The 15,000-nt window shown below is 36.8% G+C and overlaps 1 protein-coding gene across 8 annotated transcripts in view; it reads right to left on the bottom strand.

Moving 5' to 3' along the window:
* ST18 (ST18 C2H2C-type zinc finger transcription factor) overlaps window positions 1-15,000 on the bottom strand; it is a 188,767-nt gene that overhangs the window by 170,220 nt on the left and 3,547 nt on the right. The window contains exon 1 of one of the 8 annotated variants that reach the window (XM_075270509.1): window positions 13,397-13,726. The exons of the other annotated variants lie outside the window; for them this stretch is intronic. The gene's annotated coding sequence lies outside the window, so the exon portion shown is untranslated. Of the gene's footprint in view, window positions 1-13,396; window positions 13,727-15,000 lie in introns of those variants that run through there. 8 annotated transcript variants of the gene reach the window in all.

Raw genomic sequence — 15,000 nt, 5'->3', positions numbered from 1 at the left:
CAACATATAGCATTTAAAAAAATATGGTGAAATGAACGTTACATGAAGAACTTTGTGTAGCAGAGTATGGGATATAGTGAAATCCATGAATACTTCCAAACATTGGAAATAGCCAATGAGGGGCCAATAAGATTAGCTTAAATGGCTGAGCTGTATACACAGCCAGGAGACATCTGGAAACCAATTAATGTAAAACGCCACAAATATCACAAAGCATTACAACCCACAGAGTGGCTATGAATTTAGAACAGGAAGCATACAGAAGAGAGAAATTGAAATTGTATATTGACAAATCTATAGGACAATTCCAGAAGTAGATTAATATGCATGGAAACTAGGATTAGTTAAGTTCTAATGGTCACAATGATTACAATTATGATGAGTTCCTGTAGCAACACAAGGCCTACAATGAGACTACTATTGCTTAATACCCTCTCCCAGTACACTACTAGTGCTAAGAGGTTTTCTCCTTACTTCTCCATGAATGCCTGAATCACTCATTAGCAGTTATATACAGTATATCTAGAAGCAGTAATGTAGCTACAGAGTAAGGGGTGCAGATGTAGTAAGAACAACGGCAACTACTCTTCAAAGAACCAGCGTAAAGACAAGTGTCAATTCCCTGGAAAATTTCATTTCCTTCTCATTTGAGATTCTATTTGTGGTATAGTCCTATAGAATGGTTTGTATTGTAAGATATGTATTGTATTGAGCTTTAAAAAACATATTACACCTTGGTATAGCTTTTGCTTTAGAACCCAAGACCTTCAGTTATAACACTATGTGAACCACTTGTTCTCATGACCTGTTTCTGGTGCAGCATATACATTATATGAAAGTAGAAGAATGGCTTGTATTTGGTATAAAAGTGATTTTCAACTTTTTTTGGTGCATGTCAATATCCACATAAAAATCCAACTAGATATGTTTCAAGCAAAGCCCATTGTGTCAAATCCCACAGAAAAGCCACCATAGCATAAATTCATGGAAAAAGGCAATGCTGGTATTGATAGAAAGGTTTTGACACATACAGTTTATCACATTTCACTGTGTATAGGTGCCTGTCAGAGTGCCCATGTTGATTCCATTCCATTGCTAAAAGTGCCCACAGTGGGCAAATAAGCATCACAATTGGACCACAGTGGAATGGAAGAAGGAAGTCAAGTATGATGAATTATATTTTCTTTTACAATATCTAGATGGTTGTGGATACCTAGATGCAATTTTACCAGGATGCCCTATGGTAAAAAGGGATGCTGATGTGGACAGTTAGATGCTTTGGGCTGTAAATAGACTGCAGTGTACAGAATAGTAGTATGAACAGGGACTAACAGCACCATACCAACCCACGCTTCCAGAATAACCCCTTTCCAGGAAAATGCTTTTAAGTATTTGCATTTCTATATGGTTGGAATCAATAAATGTTCTCTTTATACAGAGACAGATTTAGCCTACCATGGGCCCCTGGCGTATGTAGATTTTACCCCCTTTTAAATGGACTGATTATTGGCTGAATGAACAGTCAAAAGAGTCCGGCAGTAGACATGCAGAGCCCACACTATGATGCTGGCCCATTGCTTTTAAGAAGACTAGTTATGGACATGCATGTATTTACAGGTACATGTAAATTCTACTACAACTGTAGGCCACAACTAATTGAGAGATTTGGGCAGCCATAGGCCCCCAAGAGCCTGGGGTCCTGGGAGGCTGACCAAATTGGCCATATTATAATTTGCTACTGACATTATAGTGATGGCATACAAAACTTTTTCTGTCAGGAAACAAATGTTTCTGTGCTTGTAGTTAAAACAACTTCCACTCTTCTAGGAAGGCTTTCTACAAGATTTTGGAGTGTATCTATAGCATTATTTTCACATTTATTGAGAAAAGCATTTGTGAAGTGATATTGATATTCCCATTCTAGTTCATTCCAAAGGTCAAATTCTTCCACACAAAACGCACCCAACCACGTCTCAATGGACCTTGCTCTGTGCACTGGGACACAGTCAGGCTTTCCCCAAATCGTTCCCAAAAAGATGGAAGCACACAATTGTGTAAAATGTCTTGCTCTGCTAATGCATTAAGATTTCCCTTCCCTAGTGCTAAGGGTCCTAAGCCAACCCCTGAGATGCAACCCCATAACGTTATCCCTCTTCTAGCAAACGTTACAGTGGGCACAATGCAGTCAGGCAAAATTTGGTGCAAATGATGCTCGAAATCTCTGCCATTTATCTTGTCGTAAATGAGGCACATCGCCCGCTGGCTTTAAGGTTATGAAGACTTGCATGAAAAATTCCAGTCTTCATAAATATACCCCATTGAGCCAGCAAGTACTGGTGACTATTATGTGCTATGCACCTAAGTACTCTGCGACCCCACTCTGTAACCTTATGCGGTCCACCACTCTGTGACTCGGTTGCTGCAGTTTCTTTCGCTTTACAATAATGCCACTCAGTTGGTCATGGAACATCTCGGAGGTCATGAAGTATCTCGAGTTGTGACCACGAGTTGTAAGAATGTAATACAGACAGGGTGACAGTTGTCAAGCCAGGACAGAAATATTAGTTTAGGGTAGAACCAGAGGATGAATCATAAGCTACAGTAGAAGAAAAACTGCACAGAAAAACAGTCAAACACAATACAGAATAAACAAAGTCATACGAATTGCAGTTAGGAAACCTCAAAGAAGTTATAACCTACAGCATAGTCCGAAATCTGGGTAAAGTAACAAGGTAACAGAATAATAGTAAGATACCAGGTATGACACCACTGTAACTGGTGCCAGTAATAGACCAGATTCAGTTCTGAATTAGATGTGACTTGCTGTGATGGGTCAGTCACTTGGATCAACACTGTAGGGATTGTAGGGTTATAGGTTGGACTTGATGGACTAATGTCTTTATCCAAGCTCATCAACTATGTAACTATGTAACTATGTAACTATGTGTATCCAGGATGACCCATTGACAGACACCAAGTTGTTAGGTGAGACCTTTAGCCATGATTACAGAAATACACTTTTACATGCATGGCTCCATTGAAATGTATTGCTCCTTTAAAGAGAAAGCTCTAAATCTTCCAAAACATTAATCTCCTATTTTAGGAAATATATTCACTTATATCATTAGACCACATTGACCAAAAATTTTTTTACTAAATTATTATACTGTTTATATTCCCTTTTTATCTGGAGACTCAAATGTATGAATCCAGTGTACACGCTATTATCTGTGTTATATAACAATCTAATACGAGAATGTTAATACGTTACTATTTTTGACTTTGTGATAATATTACTGTATTGCTTGATATTATTCTAACAACATTACTGTTAGGTAACATAAGAAAGTTTGCTGCGATATTCCATATTGAATTACCACTCAGTGCACAACCTCATTTAACCTCTTAAGTCAAAGTCTGTTCCATATGTTGCATGAAGTGTACATAGCAACTCCTGTAAATGCGAGCACAATAGACATGGTACAGCAGTCTGTGTTTGTTTAACTGCTATTCTTATTCAGTTCCGCACTTCCTAGTATCGTTTTTCAGTATATTTTGCACAAATGATTTAATTTGGGTTTAATGTAAGTATATTATTCTTGTTAAAGCTCTTGGATGGAGTTTATTTCAGAGCACAACAGAATTGTATGGAGAGAATTGATCTATTAACAAGGTTTTCCGAAGTTTATGTCCTTTAATAGGGTGCCTTGAGACCTACATCACTACTAGACTACCTTTGCCAGTATTCCTATTTAAGAAATGCTATTAAAAGAACCCCGATGTGTAGATTAAGATTTTATCACTGATGTCAGAAATTTCATATTCTAACATACAGATATGTTCAAAGGGTCATTCCATAGTAAATAAGCTTTAGTTATAATTGTTCCTCATAGGTTGTATGAGAAGGTGACAGGCTGGAGTCATGGTATATATCTCCCAGATTCCTGACCTATGTGTGGTCCAGTTCGGGTCTTGAGAAGGTCTCAGCCCCAGGTGTGGGTCCTGGGCTCATTGCTGGCCCAAAAAAGAATGTAGAGCCTGCACTTTAGCGCAGATTCTGGGAGTGGGAGGAGGTGCCTGGGTCTGTCCTGGAGAGTTGAGTTGTGATGAGGCCAAACTAGGACTTTGTGTGGCTGGAAGTAACAGTAACCACACTTACAGTTAGCCTTATTCTGCATTAGTTAGAGCTCGGACAAGCAGGAGTTTTGTTTTATCTTTTGCCTGAAGTTAAGGCTGTCTTTTATTTTGCTTATTTTTTTGTACCTGACGTGAAGGTTTAATTATTTTGCTCTTTTTCTAAATAAACCTGTTTGCACCACATTTTGTGTCCCTGTTTCTGACTGGTTGGGTCCGCACCATTGCTGTTACCAAGCAACCTTCCCCACAGCTGTCATAGACTTGTGTAGAGAGAGAGACATCTAGTCCATGTAGCAGGCACAGGGTGCATTAACAGTTCTCATTGCAGGTCACAATGTGACACAGTAATGCAAAATCATGTTGTTTTGAAGGCAAGTCTACAGGACAAAAATAGTCTTCGGTCTCAGGTACATGTCAGCTTTTTGGTCAGCGTTTTACACAGTTTGTAAGCCAAAACCAGGAGTTGGTTGAAAAGTTAGACAAGCACAAATATTTTCATTATACTTTACCTCTGTGCAATCCACTCTCCTGCTTCTCACTTACAAATACTGATGCAAAATACTGATGTGTGAATAAGACCTAAACTAAATACTTTTGGGAGATAGGAGAGGGATTTATGAAAATTGGCTTTTCATATGCCAGTCTTAATCTTCTCAGTGCTAGAATAAGTTGTACAACAGGAAAATGTATTTTAATATATTAGGCAATCTCTTGTCCTCTATGCCCCCAAAATGAAATCTTTGTCATATAGAAGCCAACTAGATGTGAGATATTATTTACACTAGGTTTTGGCATAAATTATGTGAATTTGTTGGATTGTAAGAGCTAACACACATCCCATGTACTCATTCTCACCCACTTTACAGAAAAGTGGACTGCACGGAAGAGCAAAAAATTACTTTTTCCAGAAAAATTCCTTTTTTTTTATACCAGAAAACATAGGGGAAGTGATAAATTCCCACTTTGTCCATATCTAAGTAAAATTTTCAGAAAAAAAGCGACTGCAGAAAATATTAAAATTGATTGACCAAGAGAACCTAAATGTAGCAATATGTATCCATGAATAAAACATACAGTAAGTAGATAGTTACCCAGTGCAACTGTGGTCTTCATGATCCTTTCCCCAAGAGAGAATATCAAAGCATGTCTAGTGCTCAATTTTATGTATTTACCCCCAGGGAACCCCTTTAATGATTTGATGTCCCTGTAGTGTAACTAGAAAACACAACACTTGTATTTACAAATATTGGTTATTGCCTTAATAAGACAAGTATCTAAGGTTATATATAAAGGCATATGAATAGTTCTCATTAAATTTGTACTATATACTATATACCAGCACAAATGTATGCGTATAGATGTGTCCTGTAAGGTGATAGGAAGAACTGCCAATTGAACTTACTGATGGCCTTGGAGTAGGACCGCCCACTGGACTCCTAAGCCTATAGATTCAATAAATACAGGTTATACTGAAAATTCTCCAACAAACCTATATATCAATCTGCTCAGCTTCTCCTGCTCTGTGACCTGCTATCTACACTGAACTATATTTTCATACTCTCAGGACACAGTTTTCCTGCAAGATCACATAAGAAAATGCGATATTGCAGAGATTATTGAATGCAAATATTGTTGTCTATTATATAAAGGAGGAGAATTAAGAGTCCAGTGATATTGCTTGGATGATAGTTAATATCAATGTCCATCGCTTCGACCTTGAACAGATTACTTGACATGTGCAAAGAAATTACATGATAATCTTTATAGACAGGTATACGCAGAAATCTTTATGACAGCACAGTCCGTTCATGAAGTAATATCACAATGAACTAAGATAACCTTGCAAGAATTTATGCTGTATTCATAAGGGAAATGGGTATATGTATACTTAGCTACTAACTGTATATAAAGCATACATTATACCAATTTATACAAATGTGTTTGCACTATAATATGATGGGGACGTGAGGTAAATCACACAAGTTAAGAGCTTAATGTAAGAGCAATTATCATGATGAGAAAAGCAATAAAATGAATGAAAATACATCAAATGAAAGCAATTATACTTTTAGTAGTACAGTATGCAGCAACTGTATATTGGTTAATCCCATGGACATTGTCATGTGTGAACACTGCTCTATTCAAACTTCTCCAAAACTGGATATCCGAAACTGGACATCCATACTACTGGTCTTTGGGGATACCAGGGATCATCACCTTTCATGTGGATAAATATTTGGGTTTTTTGTGTGATAACTCCCTTTAACACAGAGTATTCTATTGCTTTGCTATTTCGAGATGTGTAATTATATGAGGTTTTAGCCTTCAGTCAAGCAGAAAACAAAGTCAAAATTATGTTGTTTCCCTCTTCCCAGTGAGCATCGCACTGCGGAGCCCCAATGGCAGATACAGCTAAATTGTCAAGTGAAAATAAACTGCATACAAATTCCAAGAAGGAACCGACACCAGCAGTGCAGGTGTAAATGGAGAATATGATAAGTTAAGAGAATCAAAACTATTTTGGGTTTTACATGAACTACTAAGGAATAGGGCATAAGTACATGTTTTCTTTGTCAAATCTGTTTAGTTTAGTTTTCTATTATAGTATCAGAAAAACATAGTATTGGCCCTGTGAAAGAAAGTCACACTGGACGCTAATGCACGGGAATGTGTGGATACAAGGAAACAGAAGATGATTCGAAATTAGAAGGAAACGCGTAAGGTGTCAGAATACCTAATAGACAAGGTTTGTGTAGGTCGGTTACTGTAGCTAAACACAGTTGCAAAGTGGTTACCATATGTAAAGGAACAGAGTAAAGAGCGATAATATAAATAGGATACTAATATCAAGACTTGATCATTAATAGGGTTAGCGTACAGGACTGCGAATGGCCAGTAGGTCAAGGAATTCTTATGTCACCACTTGGTTCTACAATGTGTAATAGACCTCACATCTCTAGAAATGTATGTCAAATGTTAAAGCTCATCGAAATTGTAGAGCTCGGGTAACATGATGGCTCAGTAGTTAGCATGAATGGGGGCTCTTTTTTTCTCCATTTTAAGGGAATGATTGTTTTAGCAGCTGTATGATGTGATGAGACATCTTATAGAAGGCTTAATGTCCCTAGAATTGAGACATAGGAGTATTGTCTCTGCCACCAAAACGTCAAAAAGTCTCTGAGACGTTTTGGTGGCAGATTTTTTTATATGTTAATCCAGACTTCATTCTCAAAGGGAGCTTTCCTATGGCAGGAACATCCGATATGGTAGATGTTTCTGGCTAACTTGTTACATCTCCAGTCTTAATAAGAGTGTCATAGATTTGTTCTGGTTATAGATATGGGTCCTCTATCTGGATTTGTATGCACCTAGAAAAATCATGTTATCTAAAAAACATAATTTTGGTTTTAACTTTTGAGAGTTGTTTGCCAAGTTCATCTCTTCATTCCCTCACATAGTAAAGCTTGGCTTTGGCTGCTTTAAAGAGTAAATTGAAATACAAGTTGGTGATTGGTCTAGCCCATGGAGCAGTCGATATAAACAGTCTTTCCAGCCAATTCAATTCTGTGATTGGATGTTTAATAGGTTTTGGTGGTAGTTTGTAAGAATAATGAGTGTGTGTGGGGGAAATTTCTACCTTGGCATTGTTAGATTCTAATTGATAGATCAGGACAGTAATTAACTCGGTCCAAGGAAAGACTATCTCCCTCTACGGGTTTGAGGTCCAGTGGGAGATTAGTCCTACAGGCATCAGGGACCATGGCTTGCTGGTTTGTTTTGAACAGGTAATATAATCTTGCCAAACTTTTATTGTGACTCCAGTAATGATACTGAGGACCAGAGATTTATGAGAGAGAGGTTTGTGGAAACTAGAGGAGGAGAGTTTATTGGTTACTGATAGACGACTGTCTAGTTCTATATAGATAGGAGAATTTATAGTTGAGATGAGATCAGTCTAGCTGGCCAAATTATTGCTTTGTACTACCTAGAGAGGATAAGTAGGAAGAAGCTGGACTGTTTTTTGTGAGCTAGAAGTGAATGTTCTAGTCTAAGTTGGCTGCTTCACCAGAAAAAAAGAGATGAACAGACTCCTAACCTTTTTGATAAAGGGCATTGGCAGTACAATTGAGAAAAAAGTTACGCCCTCCATCCAAGAAGTGAACGGGAGTTGAATCCTGGTTAGTTGGGCCTTAAATATCTACAAAAAGGGGATGGTGATTAATGAATAAAAAAAAAAGGTTCAGGTTTCTAGCGAATTGTAAGCCCAACATATTAATGGAATATTGGGGCCATGTAAAATGACTGGCAGGGCGGGCATTACCTGTCCTATTATAGGGGGAGGGGTAGTTAAGTTTAGCAGTTTAGCAGCTCTGGCTTTTCTAGATTTATCTTCAAGATAGAGAACTTCCTAAGTGTGTGAAATTTCCTTTTAACCTTTTAAAATCCTGTATATGTGCAGTATTATGGAACCATAAGCACCTTGTGTGATACCAGGTCCAGGTTATATATGGCATGGTATTATGGCCATGAAGAAAGAAATTAAAGAACTAAAGAATTTTACTGTTCGCTCATCTCTAATAGTAATATAGGGATATTCTCTGTGCACCTGGAGAAGAATTCCTTCATAATTTTGACGTCTAGTGAAGTCATACAGAATCTTAATCTGGAAAAAAACGTCTTATACCTCTGTACTATGTCTGGACAAGAAAAAGTATATAGCACTAAGTCAGTATAAAGATCCTTATTTCCAGCATTCAAGGATTCTATAAAGACTGGGTTTGTGTCAAAGTAAAGGTATAGCTCCATATTAGAATGGGAATATGAGGGATCACTCCTGTCAAACTAATCTGAGCCGGAAAGTTCTAGAGTGAATGTAGGAGAGGCTGTGGATAGTATATATCTTGACGTTTCATAAACAGTTGATACTGTACCACATAAAACAAGGATTCTCAGACTGCAGAAAAATGTCCGTAAGTGGGTAACTGGCTGAGTGATAAAACTAGGGTGGTCATCAATGGCGTATACTCAGACTTGGTCACCGTTACAAAAGAAGTTCCATAGACATCAGTATTGGGCTCTATTCTCATTAATATATTAGCATATGACCAGGTAGAAGGTTGGCACAGTAAAGTATAAAAGTTTACAGATTATACTAAACTTTGTAAAGAACATTGTACTGTTACAAAAAGATCCAAATACATGAGAAGCTTGGATAGAGAAGTTGCAAATGAGGTTTAATACAGATAAATGTAAGGTTATGGAGAAGCGGGAATATATGCCAAGAATAGGAAAATGCTAGATAGATGACTGATGGGTGACCTAATAACTATGAATAAAGATGTCAAAGGTAAGTACAAAGACTTTATGTACTAGAATGCAGAAAAGTAGATCCAGTATATAATATCCAGCTTTATTAAGCTGAATATATAAAAGTATAAATTCTACCAACAAATAGGAAACAAATAAACATTATTTACGCATTTCGGCATAAAACCTTAGCCATAAAGTACAAGGACTCCTTTTTTCAGCTGTGCATACAAACTGGATTAAAAGTGCATATAAAGAGGCAATATAAGCTATAATATATTCATGTCCAAGAGGCCTAGAGCAATTGTAGGCCAAAATCTAGATGTGGGTGTATTAAAGTCAAGTAGTACCGGCCGAATAGTACTTTGGAGAGTTAATAAAACTTAGCTTATGTCTACTACATCAATAAGCATAAAGTTATCCTGTGATGGTGTAATGGTGTATTGGGTTTACTGTAATATCTATAGCGGTAGTAATATGTTCAGTAAGTGATAAACTCCCCAACATTATTTACAGGGTTGTGCCTCCATGATGGACACTTCTTATCTCTATATTAGGATTAAACATCTAAAAGGAAAGTGGCCGAAAGATTGGGGTCAGACTGACCGACAACTGGATTGCCTGCTCTCCCCGCATTACTCATGGCATCCTTTATTATTCCCTACCCATAAGATAGTGGATAACAAACTGTTCAGTGGTCTGCTCATGGGACCCCACTGATCATGAGAATGGGGTCCCGTTTCTCCAAGTGCATGGTGTGGCAGGCCGAGCCTGTGCTCCGTATTTTGGGGCTGCTAAGTACAGTGCTTGGATATCCTTATAGGAGATAACAGTAAAACTTTGGCCAACCCCTTTAAGCAAAGGTATCTAGTAGACAAAGTAAAGCTTATATAAAATTTTAATAATTGAAGACTTTTATAAAGTAATTGCATGGAAAAATTGTCTGAGCAATATAGTTATTGTATATAAATACGATGAAACCTCCCCAAAATGGTATAGTTGGAGTTTATCTAATCGATAGATATTATGGATAACTAGTGGATGGTACAGATCGTGAGTAACAAAACATAAAAGAATCTGCGAGAGCCATATGAACTCTTCACAATAGAAGTCGGATATTCTCTCTAGACTTACATTCTTGTACATTTTCTTGAGGACTGTTATTAACTAAAATGCTATTTTCTGTACAATGTCACCTCCCTAAAAGATCACTGATAGGTTACAGGGACAGTTTTGTTTTAAGGCAAGAAACACTAAGAGTTGCCCATAACATACAATATTGGTGTACACTGGTCATAATTTCAGTAACTTGCTGACTGGTCATACTTCTTTTTTAGATAACTTTCATAGAGCTTTATGAGTTTACATTTGTTAACTATTACTCAGCAAAAACATCTGTAAAGTGCACCAGAACTGCAGCATGTGCACAGCCCCTAACAGATAAACATGTTATATTGGATTCAATCACTTCTATGAAACAGAATGTTATCGCAATTTCAGGTTTTAAGACAAATTATAGCAACAAGGAAAAACTTTCCCCTTCCTCTTGTATACTTTGAATATATAAATATGGACTTTAATCTTTAGATATAGGGTCCAATGACTGTTAGTTACACATGTTCTATTATGGACGACCTATGAGCTTTAGGAAGTGGAAAACCCATTCTTGGAGGCTTAGGCTGCTGCCACACAATGTCTATGTAGTTGTGGTCAAGGTCATGGCCACCTGTGATTTCACTTCAGTAAGTGAGTCAATGGAATATTCCTTGTTATTGCCCATGGGGAACCTCGCAAAAGTACATGTGGGTAACACAAATAGCCAAAAATCAATCAGGTCACTTACTAAAGTACAACCACAGGCGGCCTTACCTGAATTGCATCTAAACAGATGTCTTGTGGCACTACCCTTAAGGAGATCAGAAATCATATTAATTTATTAGGAGTACCAATAATTTGTAATATCGGTGATCAAAATGATTTCTTGTATGTTATTGTATGGTGTTATATACAGTATGTATACAGATGCAGCACAGATGACATCACCGGGGTTGTAAAGTTAAGATTGTCGTTGAAGTTACCAAGGACACAAATGGCATATATATATATATATATATATATATATATATATATATATATATATATATATAACATATTCAGCTTCACTACATCTCTCTCATTCTCTCTGAGTCTATATATATATATATATATATATATATATGTATAATGTCATAGAGGATAAGTAGTGTAGATTCATATGAAGCTTGTCAGATCATTGTAGTCACATAGTTCGGTTTACATATTAAAATACTGTTCTAATTCAACCTCAAGATTATACTTTTGGCCAAGTGTTCTTTTTTTAGTCTTAATACATGTGCTGATATTATCTGGAAGAAGTTTTTAAATCTGGGATCAAATCTGTGTCTAAATATTGCCAGAAAAATAAATGCAACCAATCCCTTATTGACAGCTGTCACGGTTCATGATTAATAAAGTTTTTATACCTTTCTAGTAGTTTTTTTAATATTCTGCTTTACTTTTAGTCACATCCATGTTTGTTAATGAAATGTCATACTGAAATGTCATCATTGATGTGTAGTGTCACTTATGGTGACATTTCCCCTGAATATAAGACACGTGTAACATACAGTAGTATAACATCACATCAGCTACACATTCTATATAAATAACTCTACAGTTGAACTAACTTTATAACATGTCCGATATATAGTAAGCTCGTGGCTACATTCCCTGCAAAGTATAGATTGACGAATTTTGAGGTCGTACAAAGTGTTTGTTCTTTTTCTATACTTTGATTTATTCCCGTTTCTTAATATGTAGAATATCAAGATAGTTGTTTCTGTCCTAAAAATGAAGATGCTTCCCAAATTCTAAATGAATATAATAATATATGTAAACGGTGGAAATGAATCCCATCGAGTCTTACTGGTTATGATGAGCAGGTGTATAAAACCTAAATACATAAGTGTCCCAATATTAGTAGAAATCTAGAGAGTAGCTTGTATAGAGTAGACTGTACGAAGTATGGTGACACTATATATGTCTCACACTCTCCAATACACATAGGTGTATATACATTGGTACACATTAAACGCATTTATACATGTATTTAAATTATATATTTATATTCTTAACTTTCCCAAAACGTATTGCGTTGTGCTAATATGTAGTCATTTTTGTAATGTATTTTTATGGCATTTGTCACATTTTGGTAAAACAGTACTGAAATACAACCACTGCTTCAACCTTGGCAGTTCATAGAGTGACATTCAATCGTCTAGCCAAATCTCATCACAATATTCCCAATAAAACAAATAATACCACTAAAAGTAATAGTTCAGTTTTGCTACTTTTCCAATCACAAGCGACGAGAAAACCTATAGCTTTTTTCCTCTAATTATTGACATTCTGAACATAAACCTTTTAAGCTCTTCTCTTCCCATATCAAAGTGAAATGCAGGTTTTCAATGAGTGTTTTAAAAGCAGTTTGTGTTTTATCACATTATCATGCACTTTGGAAAGCTATAAATCCCATTGACTAATAAGTGGGAACTAGCATCCACTGCTGTGTTGTGCCATATGTTTGCTCTTTTATCATTTTAATGTAGTTATATAGTCTTTCTACACTATTATATTAGACCCAATATTAGAACAACAAAGCATCTGCTGCATTTAAATTTCAGAAGATGAAACGCTGCGATCTACATAATTCATGCGCCAGGTCCGTTAAAACTTCAATCTCCAATCCCAAACTTTTTAGCAAGTACTGTACTAATAAACAAAGAGCTTACAATCATCATTATCCATGTGAAATGAGGGGGAAAAAATCCACCCTTTAATACGACCTACTTGTCGACCAACGGATTTGGAGGCACTTAGATGGGCTAAGGTTTCCATAGTTTGTCCCCAGGGCAAAATTGTCAGACTGACTTACCGTGTGCTTTTTAGCCTATTGTTCTGTCTTTGCCGCTGACTTGAGGGAAGCAGTGGTGTAGAATAAATCAGGGTGGGCTAGGTTAGTCCACTGTTTGTGTCATTGTATAGTGTGCAGGGACACTCTGTGATACTCTAGTGAGCTACTAAGCTTTTTTGTAGGCTTTGTGTCATTTACTTAACGACCAATCTCATTAGCTGCCAGAGTACAATGGGCTGATGCATTCTCTATATACACAGTCTTCATAGTGACCCTCAAGGTTGCTGAAGGTCTGTTGAATCACTCAGATGGTGAATATATGTAAAATACATAATCAAAAATAGTATTAGTCTGCAGAGCCCAAGCTCAGTACAAAACAGGTAGAGTGTGATTAGACTTCTTCATAGACTTCTGTGGTTTTTATTTTCTATGTGTCTACAATGTTTCGTTAAATATGGATGTGACAGATCTTTTAATGACTTTGCGAGCCGAGCCTAAACTGGCACATTTGCTATTATGCCCTGTGTTCATTTACAAGGTAAAAACCTTTTTAACTCCAATGAAAAATGAAATACTGAAAGCACTTTGAAGCATGACAGCTGTCTATAAGTATCAGGGAGAGTTCTATTGTCCAACTTGTCCCTGGATAAAATGAATACTTTACAGCAGAGGCTGTTCAACTTGGCGAAAGAGTATGGGGAGAAGGGGAGGAGGTCACAGGAGATTTCGTACACTAATTTAATCTGGGAAAAGGACAGGCTCTGCATCTCACTTGAACAGACTGCCGGCAATCTGGGCTCCCACAGAACTATCTCCTTTTGCCTGTGCTCTATTTATTCCTTATCTCTGTTTACCAACCGCTAGGTCCCTTTCATTCACACCACGAGGCCGTTTTCCTACTATCAGTCAACAGCTGACACTGTGGAAGAGCCTCAAAGGCAAAAAAAGGGATCAAAACTGAACCAAAGCTGTATAAACAATACTGCAGCAGAAGTAAATGCATAAATCCTAATTCTTCACCCAACCCACAGGGTATGAACAGAACCTTTATAGTAATTCCAACCAGTTATGCACATTGAGCTAAAGGCTATTGATAATACAGTGTAGGCCAGCTATCGTGTATGAAATCGTAACCTAAAAAGAAAAGGACTGCCAAATCTGCTCAACACAAAAGTTTTTTTGTTTTTCATTTTTTTCTTTTTTTTCCCCCCTTTTTCGCTGCTTTTAAAAGAAGTTGCGGTTTAGTATCCCAGCCAAGCAATGTGGTATTCCAGATTACAGATAGATATACAGATAGGAGATGAGACAGAGAGATGGAGAGAAAGAGACAGATACATAGATAGATATGGATATGATAGTTACAAATAAAAAAATATGATACAAAATTAAAAAATGATAGATGATAGATAGTTAAATAGATAGATGACAGATAGATAGATAGATAGATAGATAGATAGATAGATAGATAGATAGATAGATACATGTGATCTTAGAGCAACACATTAATGCAAAAAATGGGTGCAGATCCAAGAAGAGGATGGCAAAGTCCCCCAAAATATAGATAGATAGATAGATAGATAGATAGATAGATAGATAGATAGATAGATAGAATATGATCCAATCCA

This window comes from Leptodactylus fuscus, chromosome 4, assembly GCF_031893055.1.
Source record: "Leptodactylus fuscus isolate aLepFus1 chromosome 4, aLepFus1.hap2, whole genome shotgun sequence".
In the NCBI taxonomy this organism is placed as follows: Eukaryota; Metazoa; Chordata; class Amphibia; order Anura; family Leptodactylidae; genus Leptodactylus; species Leptodactylus fuscus.
Note: the sequence above shows the minus strand (reverse complement) of the source record. Positions and strands in the feature narration are given on the sequence as shown.